Source organism: Ambystoma mexicanum, chromosome 2q (assembly GCF_040938575.1).
Source record: "Ambystoma mexicanum isolate Mex_15411 chromosome 2q, UKY_AmexF1_1, whole genome shotgun sequence".
Taxonomy (NCBI): Eukaryota; Metazoa; Chordata; class Amphibia; order Caudata; family Ambystomatidae; genus Ambystoma; species Ambystoma mexicanum.
Genome location: NC_090924.1, coordinates 128,942,078 through 128,954,957, shown reverse-complemented (window position 1 = coordinate 128,954,957; position 12,880 = coordinate 128,942,078). Strand labels below are relative to the sequence as shown.

General features: G+C 47.5%; 12 non-coding genes across 12 annotated transcripts; all 12 read right to left on the bottom strand.

Annotated features, from left to right (window-relative positions):
* Positions 1 to 1,264: 1,264 nt before the first annotated feature.
* Positions 1,265 to 1,337, bottom strand: TRNAV-CAC (transfer RNA valine (anticodon CAC)). The gene has a single exon. It is a non-coding gene; the product is annotated as a tRNA-Val (tRNA).
* Positions 1,338 to 1,757: 420 nt separating this feature from the next.
* On the bottom strand, positions 1,758 to 1,829 carry TRNAP-UGG (transfer RNA proline (anticodon UGG)). Its single transcript has one exon. It is a non-coding gene; the product is annotated as a tRNA-Pro (tRNA).
* A 1,327-nt stretch (positions 1,830 to 3,156) lies between these two features.
* Positions 3,157 to 3,229, bottom strand: TRNAV-CAC (transfer RNA valine (anticodon CAC)). Its single transcript has one exon. It is a non-coding gene; the product is annotated as a tRNA-Val (tRNA).
* Positions 3,230 to 3,649: 420 nt separating this feature from the next.
* Positions 3,650 to 3,721, bottom strand: TRNAP-UGG (transfer RNA proline (anticodon UGG)). Its single transcript has one exon. It is a non-coding gene; the product is annotated as a tRNA-Pro (tRNA).
* Positions 3,722 to 5,036: 1,315 nt separating this feature from the next.
* Positions 5,037 to 5,109, bottom strand: TRNAV-CAC (transfer RNA valine (anticodon CAC)). Its single transcript has one exon. It is a non-coding gene; the product is annotated as a tRNA-Val (tRNA).
* A 420-nt stretch (positions 5,110 to 5,529) lies between these two features.
* On the bottom strand, positions 5,530 to 5,601 carry TRNAP-UGG (transfer RNA proline (anticodon UGG)). Its single transcript has one exon. It is a non-coding gene; the product is annotated as a tRNA-Pro (tRNA).
* Positions 5,602 to 6,916: 1,315 nt separating this feature from the next.
* TRNAV-CAC (transfer RNA valine (anticodon CAC)) lies at positions 6,917 to 6,989 on the bottom strand. Its single transcript has one exon. It is a non-coding gene; the product is annotated as a tRNA-Val (tRNA).
* Positions 6,990 to 7,409: 420 nt separating this feature from the next.
* On the bottom strand, positions 7,410 to 7,481 carry TRNAP-UGG (transfer RNA proline (anticodon UGG)). Its single transcript has one exon. It is a non-coding gene; the product is annotated as a tRNA-Pro (tRNA).
* Positions 7,482 to 9,270: 1,789 nt separating this feature from the next.
* TRNAP-UGG (transfer RNA proline (anticodon UGG)) lies at positions 9,271 to 9,342 on the bottom strand. Its single transcript has one exon. It is a non-coding gene; the product is annotated as a tRNA-Pro (tRNA).
* A 1,311-nt stretch (positions 9,343 to 10,653) lies between these two features.
* Positions 10,654 to 10,726, bottom strand: TRNAV-CAC (transfer RNA valine (anticodon CAC)). The gene has a single exon. It is a non-coding gene; the product is annotated as a tRNA-Val (tRNA).
* A 420-nt stretch (positions 10,727 to 11,146) lies between these two features.
* Positions 11,147 to 11,218, bottom strand: TRNAP-UGG (transfer RNA proline (anticodon UGG)). The gene has a single exon. It is a non-coding gene; the product is annotated as a tRNA-Pro (tRNA).
* Positions 11,219 to 12,533: 1,315 nt separating this feature from the next.
* TRNAV-CAC (transfer RNA valine (anticodon CAC)) lies at positions 12,534 to 12,606 on the bottom strand. The gene has a single exon. It is a non-coding gene; the product is annotated as a tRNA-Val (tRNA).
* Between the last annotated feature and the right edge of the window lie 274 nt (positions 12,607 to 12,880).

The following is a 12,880-nucleotide window of genomic DNA, read 5'->3' as shown; positions in this document are numbered from 1 at the left end:
TTCGAGGCCAAGAATGCCTATTCCTGAAGTTTGTTCCTGCCGCTGAAAGCCTTGTCGGTGTATGAGCCAAATGAATGCCCCAGTCGGCACGCTCTGACTGTCTTCACAGGTCTCCTCCTCATCCCGAAGGTTGGTGGCCCATTGACATCAGGGTGGAAGGTGCTTGCGATACACTGTTCCTTCCTTCCTTCCTTCCTTCCTTCCTTTATTCCTCTTATGCTGTTTATGTAATAAGAGGGGACGATACACAGAAGAGAGAAAGTGGCCCAACACACTAGACTAGCAGTCTTCTGATCAATCTGCAGCTGGCAAGGTGGGGGAGAGCCTTTATTTTGCACCTGCTGGGATCTGCATTGGCAGAAGCTCTGAGGGCTGGGCCTTTCCTTTTGCCTGTAAAAACAAAAAGCAGCCCTCCTCCCTCCAGCCCTGAGAGCATGGGCGTGACACTGGAAAAAGCAGCATCTCCCCTTTGGTAAAGATGACCATTGCACAGCTGCTCACTCAGAGCTCGATCGTGCTCGATCAGGCGAGATATATTTAGGTCACCAGCAAAGTCTGTTCTCTTTTCTTGCGTAGGGTGAGCATTCACAGAGCCCAGCTTCGTTGACAAGAGTGCAAAAGGTGTATACTAAAAGCTTTCTGCTTTACTTGAGCGCCATGGCCGTTATTATATTTTGGCTGCTCCAAGCAATCTCTGTCCAGCCGATGCAAATTTCCAGCTCAAATTTTCCCAGCACTCAAAAAGTCCCTCCTCCCGCCAGCTCTGCTTTCAGGAAGTTCAGCAGAAGCAGTCCAACTTCTGTTCCCACTTCAGAGGAAAAGCTTTCTCGGGCCAGAGAAAGCCAGGGAATCACTGTACCGGCAAGTGCATTTCTTACAACTGGTAATCCCTCAGAACACAGAAATGAAGAAGCTGTATATGAAAATGTATTATTTCTTTGGTACACTAACCTATGTAACTAATATGGACCATTTCAGAGGACGGAGCGGACCCAACTGTGATCCCAGAGACCCAAATACCCAGCAGTAGGGAAAATAAATCCTCTCTGTGCTCTGCAACATTACATACACAAAATGCAAGCGCGTGCATTTTTTTATTGGCCCCATATACAGAATACATGTGAGGATGCTTGCCTTCCCAGTGTATTTCTCAAGCTCTTGAGAGCATATGCTATTTCCATGGGAACGCAAATAAGTTCATACCTTACATTTGTGTGTGACAAAAGGGGAAAAAAACTATTTTGTGTAAAATGCCAGCAGAGAGTGTTTCTGCCCGGTCTCGGACCGGGGACCTTTCGCGTGTGAGGCGAACGTGATAACCACTACACTACAGAAACAGCTGCTTGCTCACCTTTGTAGGGACTGGGAGAACAGGTGCAAAGGGCAGTGCAAGTGGACCTGCTTAAAGACTAATCAAATGCCTTGCGCCTGAAGCTCACACAATCCAGCGTAAAACATACGTCCTATCAAGCATGCGCACATATACAAGTATGCCAGCTGAGGGCCTATGCAGCGTACAGAGGGAAGGACATATTTCCACTTTGAGATCGGACGGCCAAAACTCACAAGCAAATCAAGGAATGTTACTGAGAGCTAACAGAGAACACAAAGTGCTTGTCGCAAGGACATGGCACGCAAAGAGGTTCAGGAAGTGAATTGTTCATCGACTACTGCTTACCGAGAAAACCAGAGAGTCTGTCCAATGAAAATAACATTGAAAAAACAAAAAAAAGGAGCTCAAGTTAACCACCTTGATTGGGCTCGTCCGGGATTTGAACCCGGGACCTCTCGCACCCAAAGCGAGAATCATACCCCTAGACCAACGAGCCACGGTCCTTTGCGCATTTGACGGAATTGTCCTCAGCGTTTGCACCCCCCTTAGGATTCGAGGCCAAGAATGCCTATTCCTGAAGTTTGTTCCTGCCGCTGAAAGCCTTGTCGGTGTATGAGCCAAATGAATGCCCCAGTCGGCACGCTCTGACTGTCTTCACAGGTCTCCTCCTCATCCCGAAGGTTGGTGGCCCATTGACATCAGGGTGGAAGGTGCTTGCGATACACTGTTCCTTCCTTCCTTCCTTCCTTCCTTCCTTCCTTCCTTTATTCCTCTTATGCTGTTTATGTAATAAGAGGGGACGATACACAGAAGAGAGAAAGTGGCCCAACACACTAGACTAGCAGTCTTCTGATCAATCTGCAGCTGGCAAGGTGGGGGAGAGCCTTTATTTTGCACCTGCTGGGATCTGCATTGGCAGAAGCTCTGAGGGCTGGGCCTTTCCTTTTGCCTGTAAAAACAAAAAGCAGCCCTCCTCCCTCCAGCCCTGAGAGCATGGGCGTGACACTGGAAAAAGCAGCATCTCCCCTTTGGTAAAGATGACCATTGCACAGCTGCTCACTCAGAGCTCGATCGTGCTCGATCAGGCGAGATATATTTAGGTCACCAGCAAAGTCTGTTCTCTTTTCTTGCGTAGGGTGAGCATTCACAGAGCCCAGCTTCGTTGACAAGAGTGCAAAAGGTGTATACTAAAAGCTTTCTGCTTTACTTGAGCGCCATGGCCGTTATTATATTTTGGCTGCTCCAAGCAATCTCTGTCCAGCCGATGCAAATTTCCAGCTCAAATTTTCCCAGCACTCAAAAAGTCCCTCCTCCCGCCAGCTCTGCTTTCAGGAAGTTCAGCAGAAGCAGTCCAACTTCTGTTCCCACTTCAGAGGAAAAGCTTTCTCGGGCCAGAGAAAGCCAGGGAATCACTGTACCGGCAAGTGCATTTCTTACAACTGGTAATCCCTCAGAACACAGAAATGAAGAAGCTGTATATGAAAATGTATTATTTCTTTGGTACACTAACCTATGTAACTAATATGGACCATTTCAGAGGACGGAGCGGACCCAACTGTGATCCCAGAGACCCAAATACCCAGCAGTAGGGAAAATAAATCCTCTCTGTGCTCTGCAACATTACATACACAAAATGCAAGCGCGTGCATTTTTTTATTGGCCCCATATACAGAATACATGTGAGGATGCTTGCCTTCCCAGTGTATTTCTCAAGCTCTTGAGAGCATATGCTATTTCCATGGGAACGCAAATAAGTTCATACTTTACATTTGTGTGTGACAAAAGGGGAAAAAAACTATTTTGTGTAAAATGCCAGCAGAGAGTGTTTCTGCCCGGTCTCGAACCGGGGACCTTTCGCGTGTGAGGCGAACGTGATAACCACTACACTACAGAAACAGCTGCTTGCTCACCTTTGTAGGGACTGGGAGAACAGGTGCAAAGGGCAGTGCAAGTGGACCTGCTTAAAGACTAATCAAATGCCTTGCGCCTGAAGCTCACACAATCCAGCCTAAAACATACGTCCTATCAAGCATGCGCACATATACAAGTATGCCAGCTGAGGGCCTATGCAGCGTACAGAGGGAAGGACATATTTCCACTTTGAGATCGGACGGCCAAAACTCACAAGCAAATCAAGGAATGTTACTGAGAGCTAACAGAGAACACAAAGTGCTTGTCGCAAGGACATGGCACGCAAAGAGGTTCAGGAAGTGAATTGTTCATCGACTACTGCTTACCGAGAAAACCAGAGAGTCTGTCCAATGAAAATAACATTGAAAAAACAAAAAAAAGGAGCTCAAGTTAACCACCTTGATTGGGCTCGTCCGGGATTTGAACCCGGGACCTCTCGCACCCAAAGCGAGAATCATACCCCTAGACCAACGAGCCACGGTCCTTTGAGCATTTGACGGAATTGTCCTCAGCGTTTGCACCCCCCTTAGGATTCGAGGCCAAGAATGCCTATTCCTGAAGTTTGTTCCTGCCGCTGAAAGCCTTGTCGGTGTATGAGCCAAATGAATGCCCCAGTCGGCACGCTCTGACTGTCTTCACAGGTCTCCTCCTCATCCCGAAGGTTGGTGGCCCATTGACATCAGGGTGGAAGGTGCTTGCGATACACTGTTCCTTCCTTCCTTCCTTCCTTCCTTTATTCCTCTTATGCTGTTTATGTAATAAGAGGGGACGATACACAGAAGAGAGAAAGTGGCCCAACACACTAGACTAGCAGTCTTCTGATCAATCTGCAGCTGGCAAGGTGGGGGAGAGCCTTTATTTTGCACCTGCTGGGATCTGCATTGGCAGAAGCTCTGAGGGCTGGGCCTTTCCTTTTGCCTGTAAAAACAAAAAGCAGCCCTCCTCCCTCCAGCCCTGAGAGCATGGGCATGACACTGGAAAAAGCAGCATCTCCCCTTTGGTAAAGATGACCATTGCACAGCTGCTCACTCAGAGCTCGATCGTGCTCGATCAGGCGAGATATATTTAGGTCACCAGCAAAGTCTGTTCTCTTTTCTTGCGTAGGGTGAGCATTCACAGAGCCCAGCTTCGTTGACAAGAGTGCAAAAGGTGTATACTAAAAGCTTTCTGCTTTACTTGAGCGCCATGGCCGTTATTATATTTTGGCTGCTCCAAGCAATCTCTGTCCAGCCGATGCAAATTTCCAGCTCAAATTTTCCCAGCACTCAAAAAGTCCCTCCTCCCGCCAGCTCTGCTTTCAGGAAGTTCAGCAGAAGCAGTCCAACTTCTGTTCCCACTTCAGAGGAAAAGCTTTCTCGGGCCAGAGAAAGCCAGGGAATCACTGTACCGGCAAGTGCATTTCTTACAACTGGTAATCCCTCAGAACACAGAAATGAAGAAGCTGTATATGAAAATGTATTATTTCTTTGGTACACTAACCTATGTAACTAATATGGACCATTTCAGAGGACGGAGCGGACCCAACTGTGATCCCAGAGACCCAAATACCCAGCAGTAGGGAAAATAAATCCTCTCTGTGCTCTGCAACATTACATACACAAAATGCAAGCGCGTGCATTTTTTTATTGGCCCCATATACAGAATACATGTGAGGATGCTTGCCTTCCCAGTGTATTTCTCAAGCTCTTGAGAGCATATGCTATTTCCATGGGAACGCAAATAAGTTCATACCTTACATTTGTGTGTGACAAAAGGGGAAAAAAACTATTTTGTGTAAAATGCCAGCAGAGAGTGTTTCTGCCCGGTCTCGGACCGGGGACCTTTCGCGTGTGAGGCGAACGTGATAACCACTACACTACAGAAACAGCTGCTTGCTCACCTTTGTAGGGACTGGGAGAACAGGTGCAAAGGGCAGTGCAAGTGGACCTGCTTAAAGACTAATCAAATGCCTTGCGCCTGAAGCTCACACAATCCAGCGTAAAACATACGTCCTATCAAGCATGCGCACATATACAAGTATGCCAGCTGAGGGCCTATGCAGCGTACAGAGGGAAGGACATATTTCCACTTTGAGATCGGACGGCCAAAACTCACAAGCAAATCAAGGAATGTTACTGAGAGCTAACAGAGAACACAAAGTGCTTGTCGCAAGGACATGGCACGCAAAGAGGTTCAGGAAGTGAATTGTTCATCGACTACTGCTTACCGAGAAAACCAGAGAGTCTGTCCAATGAAAATAACATTGAAAAAACAAAAAAAAGGAGCTCAAGTTAACCACCTTGATTGGGCTCGTCCGGGATTTGAACCCGGGACCTCTCGCACCCAAAGCGAGAATCATACCCCTAGACCAACGAGCCACGGTCCTTTGCGCATTTGACGGAATTGTCCTCAGCGTTTGCACCCCCCTTAGGATTCGAGGCCAAGAATGCCTATTCCTGAAGTTTGTTCCTGCCGCTGAAAGCCTTGTCGGTGTATGAGCCAAATGAATGCCCCAGTCGGCACGCTCTGTCTTCACAGGTCTCCTCCTCATCCCGAAGGTTGGTGGCCCATTGACATCAGGGTGGAAGGTGCTTGCGATACACTGTTCCTTCCTTCCTTCCTTCCTTCCTTCCTTTATTCCTCTTATGCTGTTTATGTAATAAGAGGGGACGATACACAGAAGAGAGAAAGTGGCCCAACACACTAGACTAGCAGTCTTCTGATCAATCTGCAGCTGGCAAGGTGGGGGAGAGCCTTTATTTTGCACCTGCTGGGATCTGCATTGGCAGAAGCTCTGAGGGCTGGGCCTTTCCTTTTGCCTGTAAAAACAAAAAGCAGCCCTCCTCCCTCCAGCCCTGAGAGCATGGGCGTGACACTGGAAAAAGCAGCATCTCCCCTTTGGTAAAGATGACCATTGCACAGCTGCTCACTCAGAGCTCGATCGTGCTCGATCAGGCGAGATATATTTAGGTCACCAGCAAAGTCTGTTCTCTTTTCTTGCGTAGGGTGAGCATTCACAGAGCCCAGCTTCGTTGACAAGAGTGCAAAAGGTGTATACTAAAAGCTTTCTGCTTTACTTGAGCGCCATGGCCGTTATTATATTTTGGCTGCTCCAAGCAATCTCTGTCCAGCCGATGCAAATTTCCAGCTCAAATTTTCCCAGCACTCAAAAAGTCCCTCCTCCCGCCAGCTCTGCTTTCAGGAAGTTCAGCAGAAGCAGTCCAACTTCTGTTCCCACTTCAGAGGAAAAGCTTTCTCGGGCCAGAGAAAGCCAGGGAATCACTGTACCGGCAAGTGCATTTCTTACAACTGGTAATCCCTCAGAACACAGAAATGAAGAAGCTGTATATGAAAATGTATTATTTCTTTGGTACACTAACCTATGTAACTAATATGGACCATTTCAGAGGACGGAGCGGACCCAACTGTGATCCCAGAGACCCAAATACCCAGCAGTAGGGAAAATAAATCCTCTCTGTGCTCTGCAACATTACATACACAAAATGCAAGCGCGTGCATTTTTTTATTGGCCCCATATACAGAATACATGTGAGGATGCTTGCCTTCCCAGTGTATTTCTCAAGCTCTTGAGAGCATATGCTATTTCCATGGGAACGCAAATAAGTTCATACTTTACATTTGTGTGTGACAAAAGGGGAAAAAAACTATTTTGTGTAAAATGCCAGCAGAGAGTGTTTCTGCCCGGTCTCGAACCGGGGACCTTTCGCGTGTGAGGCGAACGTGATAACCACTACACTACAGAAACAGCTGCTTGCTCACCTTTGTAGGGACTGGGAGAACAGGTGCAAAGGGCAGTGCAAGTGGACCTGCTTAAAGACTAATCAAATGCCTTGCGCCTGAAGCTCACACAATCCAGCCTAAAACATACGTCCTATCAAGCATGCGCACATATACAAGTATGCCAGCTGAGGGCCTATGCAGCGTACAGAGGGAAGGACATATTTCCACTTTGAGATCGGACGGCCAAAACTCACAAGCAAATCAAGGAATGTTACTGAGAGCTAACAGAGAACACAAAGTGCTTGTCGCAAGGACATGGCACGCAAAGAGGTTCAGGAAGTGAATTGTTCATCGACTACTGCTTACCGAGAAAACCAGAGAGTCTGTCCAATGAAAATAACATTGAAAAAACAAAAAAAAGGAGCTCAAGTTAACCACCTTGATTGGGCTCGTCCGGGATTTGAACCCGGGACCTCTCGCACCCAAAGCGAGAATCATACCCCTAGACCAACGAGCCACGGTCCTTTGAGCATTTGACGGAATTGTCCTCAGCGTTTGCACCCCCCTTAGGATTCGAGGCCAAGAATGCCTATTCCTGAAGTTTGTTCCTGCCGCTGAAAGCCTTGTCGGTGTATGAGCCAAATGAATGCCCCAGTCGGCACGCTCTGACTGTCTTCACAGGTCTCCTCCTCATCCCGAAGGTTGGTGGCCCATTGACATCAGGGTGGAAGGTGCTTGCGATACACTGTTCCTTCCTTCCTTCCTTCCTTCCTTTATTCCTCTTATGCTGTTTATGTAATAAGAGGGGACGATACACAGAAGAGAGAAAGTGGCCCAACACACTAGACTAGCAGTCTTCTGATCAATCTGCAGCTGGCAAGGTGGGGGAGAGCCTTTATTTTGCACCTGCTGGGATCTGCATTGGCAGAAGCTCTGAGGGCTGGGCCTTTCCTTTTGCCTGTAAAAACAAAAAGCAGCCCTCCTCCCTCCAGCCCTGAGAGCATGGGCGTGACACTGGAAAAAGCAGCATCTCCCCTTTGGTAAAGATGACCATTGCACAGCTGCTCACTCAGAGCTCGATCGTGCTCGATCAGGCGAGATATATTTAGGTCACCAGCAAAGTCTGTTCTCTTTTCTTGCGTAGGGTGAGCATTCACAGAGCCCAGCTTCGTTGACAAGAGTGCAAAAGGTGTATACTAAAAGCTTTCTGCTTTACTTGAGCGCCATGGCCGTTATTATATTTTGGCTGCTCCAAGCAATCTCTGTCCAGCCGATGCAAATTTCCAGCTCAAATTTTCCCAGCACTCAAAAAGTCCCTCCTCCCGCCAGCTCTGCTTTCAGGAAGTTCAGCAGAAGCAGTCCAACTTCTGTTCCCACTTCAGAGGAAAAGCTTTCTCGGGCCAGAGAAAGCCAGGGAATCACTGTACCGGCAAGTGCATTTCTTACAACTGGTAATCCCTCAGAACACAGAAATGAAGAAGCTGTATATGAAAATGTATTATTTCTTTGGTACACTAACCTATGTAACTAATATGGACCATTTCAGAGGACGGAGCGGACCCAACTGTGATCCCAGAGACCCAAATACCCAGCAGTAGGGAAAATAAATCCTCTCTGTGCTCTGCAACATTACATACACAAAATGCAAGCGCGTGCATTTTTTTATTGGCCCCATATACAGAATACATGTGAGGATGCTTGCCTTCCCAGTGTATTTCTCAAGCTCTTGAGAGCATATGCTATTTCCATGGGAACGCAAATAAGTTCATACTTTACATTTGTGTGTGACAAAAGGGGAAAAAAACTATTTTGTGTAAAATGCCAGCAGAGAGTGTTTCTGCCCGGTCTCGAACCGGGGACCTTTATAACCACTACACTACAGAAACAGCTGCTTGCTCACCTTTGTAGGGACTGGGAGAACAGGTGCAAAGGGCAGTGCAAGTGGACCTGCTTAAAGACTAATCAAATGCCTTGCGCCTGAAGCTCACACAATCCAGCCTAAAACATACGTCCTATCAAGCATGCGCACATATACAAGTATGCCAGCTGAGGGCCTATGCAGCGTACAGAGGGAAGGACATATTTCCACTTTGAGATCGGACGGCCAAAACTCACAAGCAAATCAAGGAATGTTACTGAGAGCTAACAGAGAACACAAAGTGCTTGTCGCAAAGACATGGCACGCAAAGAGGTTCAGGAAGTGAATTGTTCATCGACTACTGCTTACCGAGAAAACCAGAGAGTCTGTCCAATGAAAATAACATTGAAAAAACAAAAAAAAGGAGCTCAAGTTAACCACCTTGATTGGGCTCGTCCGGGATTTGAACCCGGGACCTCTCGCACCCAAAGCGAGAATCATACCCCTAGACCAACGAGCCACGGTCCTTTGAGCATTTGACGGAATTGTTCTCAGCGTTTGCACCCCCCTTAGGATTCGAGGCCAAGAATGCCTATTCCTGAAGTTTGTTCCTGCCGCTGAAAGCCTTGTCGGTGTATGAGCCAAATGAATGCCCCAGTCGGCACGCTCTGACTGTCTTCACAGGTCTCCTCCTCATCCCGAAGGTTGGTGGCCCATTGACATCAGGGTGGAAGGTGCTTGCGATACACTGTTCCTTCCTTCCTTCCTTCCTTTATTCCTCTTATGCTGTTTATGTAATAAGAGGGGACGATACACAGAAGAGAGAAAGTGGCCCAACACACTAGACTAGCAGTCTTCTGATCAATCTGCAGCTGGCAAGGTGGGGGAGAGCCTTTATTTTGCACCTGCTGGGATCTGCATTGGCAGAAGCTCTGAGGGCTGGGCCTTTCCTTTTGCCTGTAAAAACAAAAAGCAGCCCTCCTCCCTCCAGCCCTGAGAGCATGGGCGTGACACTGGAAAAAGCAGCATCTCCCCTTTGGTAAAGATGACCATTGCACAGCTGCTCACTCAGAGCTCGATCGTGCTCGATCAGGCGAGATATATTTAGGTCACCAGCAAAGTCTGTTCTCTTTTCTTGCGTAGGGTGAGCATTCACAGAGCCCAGCTTCGTTGACAAGAGTGCAAAAGGTGTATACTAAAAGCTTTCTGCTTTACTTGAGCGCCATGGCCGTTATTATATTTTGGCTGCTCCAAGCAATCTCTGTCCAGCCGATGCAAATTTCCAGCTCAAATTTTCCCAGCACTCAAAAAGTCCCTCCTCCCGCCAGCTCTGCTTTCAGGAAGTTCAGCAGAAGCAGTCCAACTTCTGTTCCCACTTCAGAGGAAAAGCTTTCTCGGGCCAGAGAAAGCCAGGGAATCACTGTACCGGCAAGTGCATTTCTTACAACTGGTAATCCCTCAGAACACAGAAATGAAGAAGCTGTATATGAAAATGTATTATTTCTTTGGTACACTAACCTATGTAACTAATATGGACCATTTCAGAGGACGGAGCGGACCCAACTGTGATCCCAGAGACCCAAATACCCAGCAGTAGGGAAAATAAATCCTCTCTGTGCTCTGCAACATTACATACACAAAATGCAAGCGCGTGCATTTTTTTATTGGCCCCATATACAGAATACATGTGAGGATGCTTGCCTTCCCAGTGTATTTCTCAAGCTCTTGAGAGCATATGCTATTTCCATGGGAACGCAAATAAGTTCATACTTTACATTTGTGTGTGACAAAAGGGGAAAAAAACTATTTTGTGTAAAATGCCAGCAGAGAGTGTTTCTGCCCGGTCTCGAACCGGGGACCTTTCGCGTGTGAGGCGAACGTGATAACCACTACACTACAGAAACAGCTGCTTGCTCACCTTTGTAGGGACTGGGAGAACAGGTGCAAAGGGCAGTGCAAGTGGACCTGCTTAAAGACTAATCAAATGCCTTGCGCCTGAAGCTCACACAATCCAGCCTAAAACATACGTCCTATCAAGCATGCGCACATATACAAGTATGCCAGCTGAGGGCCTATGCAGCGTACAGAGGGAAGGACATATTTCCACTTTGAGATCGGACGGCCAAAACTCACAAGCAAATCAAGGAATGTTACTGAGAGCTAACAGAGAACACAAAGTGCTTGTCGCAAGGACATGGCACGCAAAGAGGTTCAGGAAGTGAATTGTTCATCGACTACTGCTTACCGAGAAAACCAGAGAGTCTGTCCAATGAAAATAACATTGAAAAAACAAAAAAAAGGAGCTCAAGTTAACCACCTTGATTGGGCTCGTCCGGGATTTGAACCCGGGACCTCTCGCACCCAAAGTGAGAATCATACCCCTAGACCAACGAGCCACGGTCCTTTGAGCATTTGACGGAATTGTCCTCAGCGTTTGCACCCCCCTTAGGATTCGAGGCCAAGAATGCCTATTCCTGAAGTTTGTTCCTGCCGCTGAAAGCCTTGTCGGTGTATGAGCCAAATGAATGCCCCAGTCGGCACGCTCTGACTGTCTTCACAGGTCTCCTCCTCATCCCGAAGGTTGGTGGCCCATTGACATCAGGGTGGAAGGTGCTTGCGATACACTGTTCCTTCCTTCCTTCCTTCCTTCCTTTATTCCTCTTATGCTGTTTATGTAATAAGAGGGGACGATACACAGAAGAGAGAAAGTGGCCCAACACACTAGACTAGCAGTCTTCTGATCAATCTGCAGCTGGCAAGGTGGGGGAGAGCCTTTATTTTGCACCTGCTGGGATCTGCATTGGCAGAAGCTCTGAGGGCTGGGCCTTTCCTTTTGCCTGTAAAAACAAAAAGCAGCCCTCCTCCCTCCAGCCCTGAGAGCATGGGCGTGACACTGGAAAAAGCAGCATCTCCCCTTTGGTAAAGATGACCATTGCACAGCTGCTCACTCAGAGCTCGATCGTGCTCGATCAGGCGAGATATATTTAGGTCACCAGCAAAGTCTGTTCTCTTTTCTTGCGTAGGGTGAGCATTCACAGAGCCCAGCTTCATTGACAAGAGTGCAAAAGGTGTATACTAAAAGCTTTCTGCTTTACTTGAGCGCCATGGCCGTTATTATATTTTGGCTGCTCCAAGCAATCTCTGTCCAGCCGATGCAAATTTCCACCTCAAATTTTCCCAGCACTCAAAAAGTCCCTCCTCCCGCCAGCTCTGCTTTCAGGAAGTTCAGCAGAAGCAGTCCAACTTCTGTTCCCACTTCAGAGGAAAAGCTTTCTCGGGCCAGAGAAAGCCAGGGAATCACTGTACCGGCAAGTGCATTTCTTACAACTGGTAATCCCTCAGAACACAGAAATGAAGAAGCTGTATATGAAAATGTATTATTTCTTTGGTACACTAACCTATGTAACTAATATGGACCATTTCAGAGGACGGAGCGGACCCAACTGTGATCCCAGAGACCCAAATACCCAGCAGTAGGGAAAATAAATCCTCTCTGTGCTCTGCAACATTACATACACAAAATGCAAGCGCGTGCATTTTTTTATTGGCCCCATATACAGAATACATGTGAGGATGCTTGCCTTCCCAGTGTATTTCTCAAGCTCTTGAGAGCATATGCTATTTCCATGGGAACGCAAATAAGTTCATACTTTACATTTGTGTGTGACAAAAGGGGAAAAAAACTATTTTGTGTAAAATGCCAGCAGAGAGTGTTTCTGCCCGGTCTCGAACCGGGGACCTTTCGCGTGTGAGGCGAACGTGATAACCACTACACTACAGAAACAGCTGCTTGCTCACCTTTGTAGGGACTGGGAGAACAGGTGCAAAGGGCAGTGCAAGTGGACCTGCTTAAAGACTAATCAAATGCCTTGCGCCTGAAGCTCACACAATCCAGCCTAAAACATACGTCCTATCAAGCATGCGCACATATACAAGTATGCCAGCTGAGGGCCTATGCAGCGTACAGAGGGAAGGACATATTTCCACTTTGAGATCGGACGGCCAAAACTCACAAGCAAATCAAGGAATGTTACTGAGAGCTAACAGAGAACACAAAG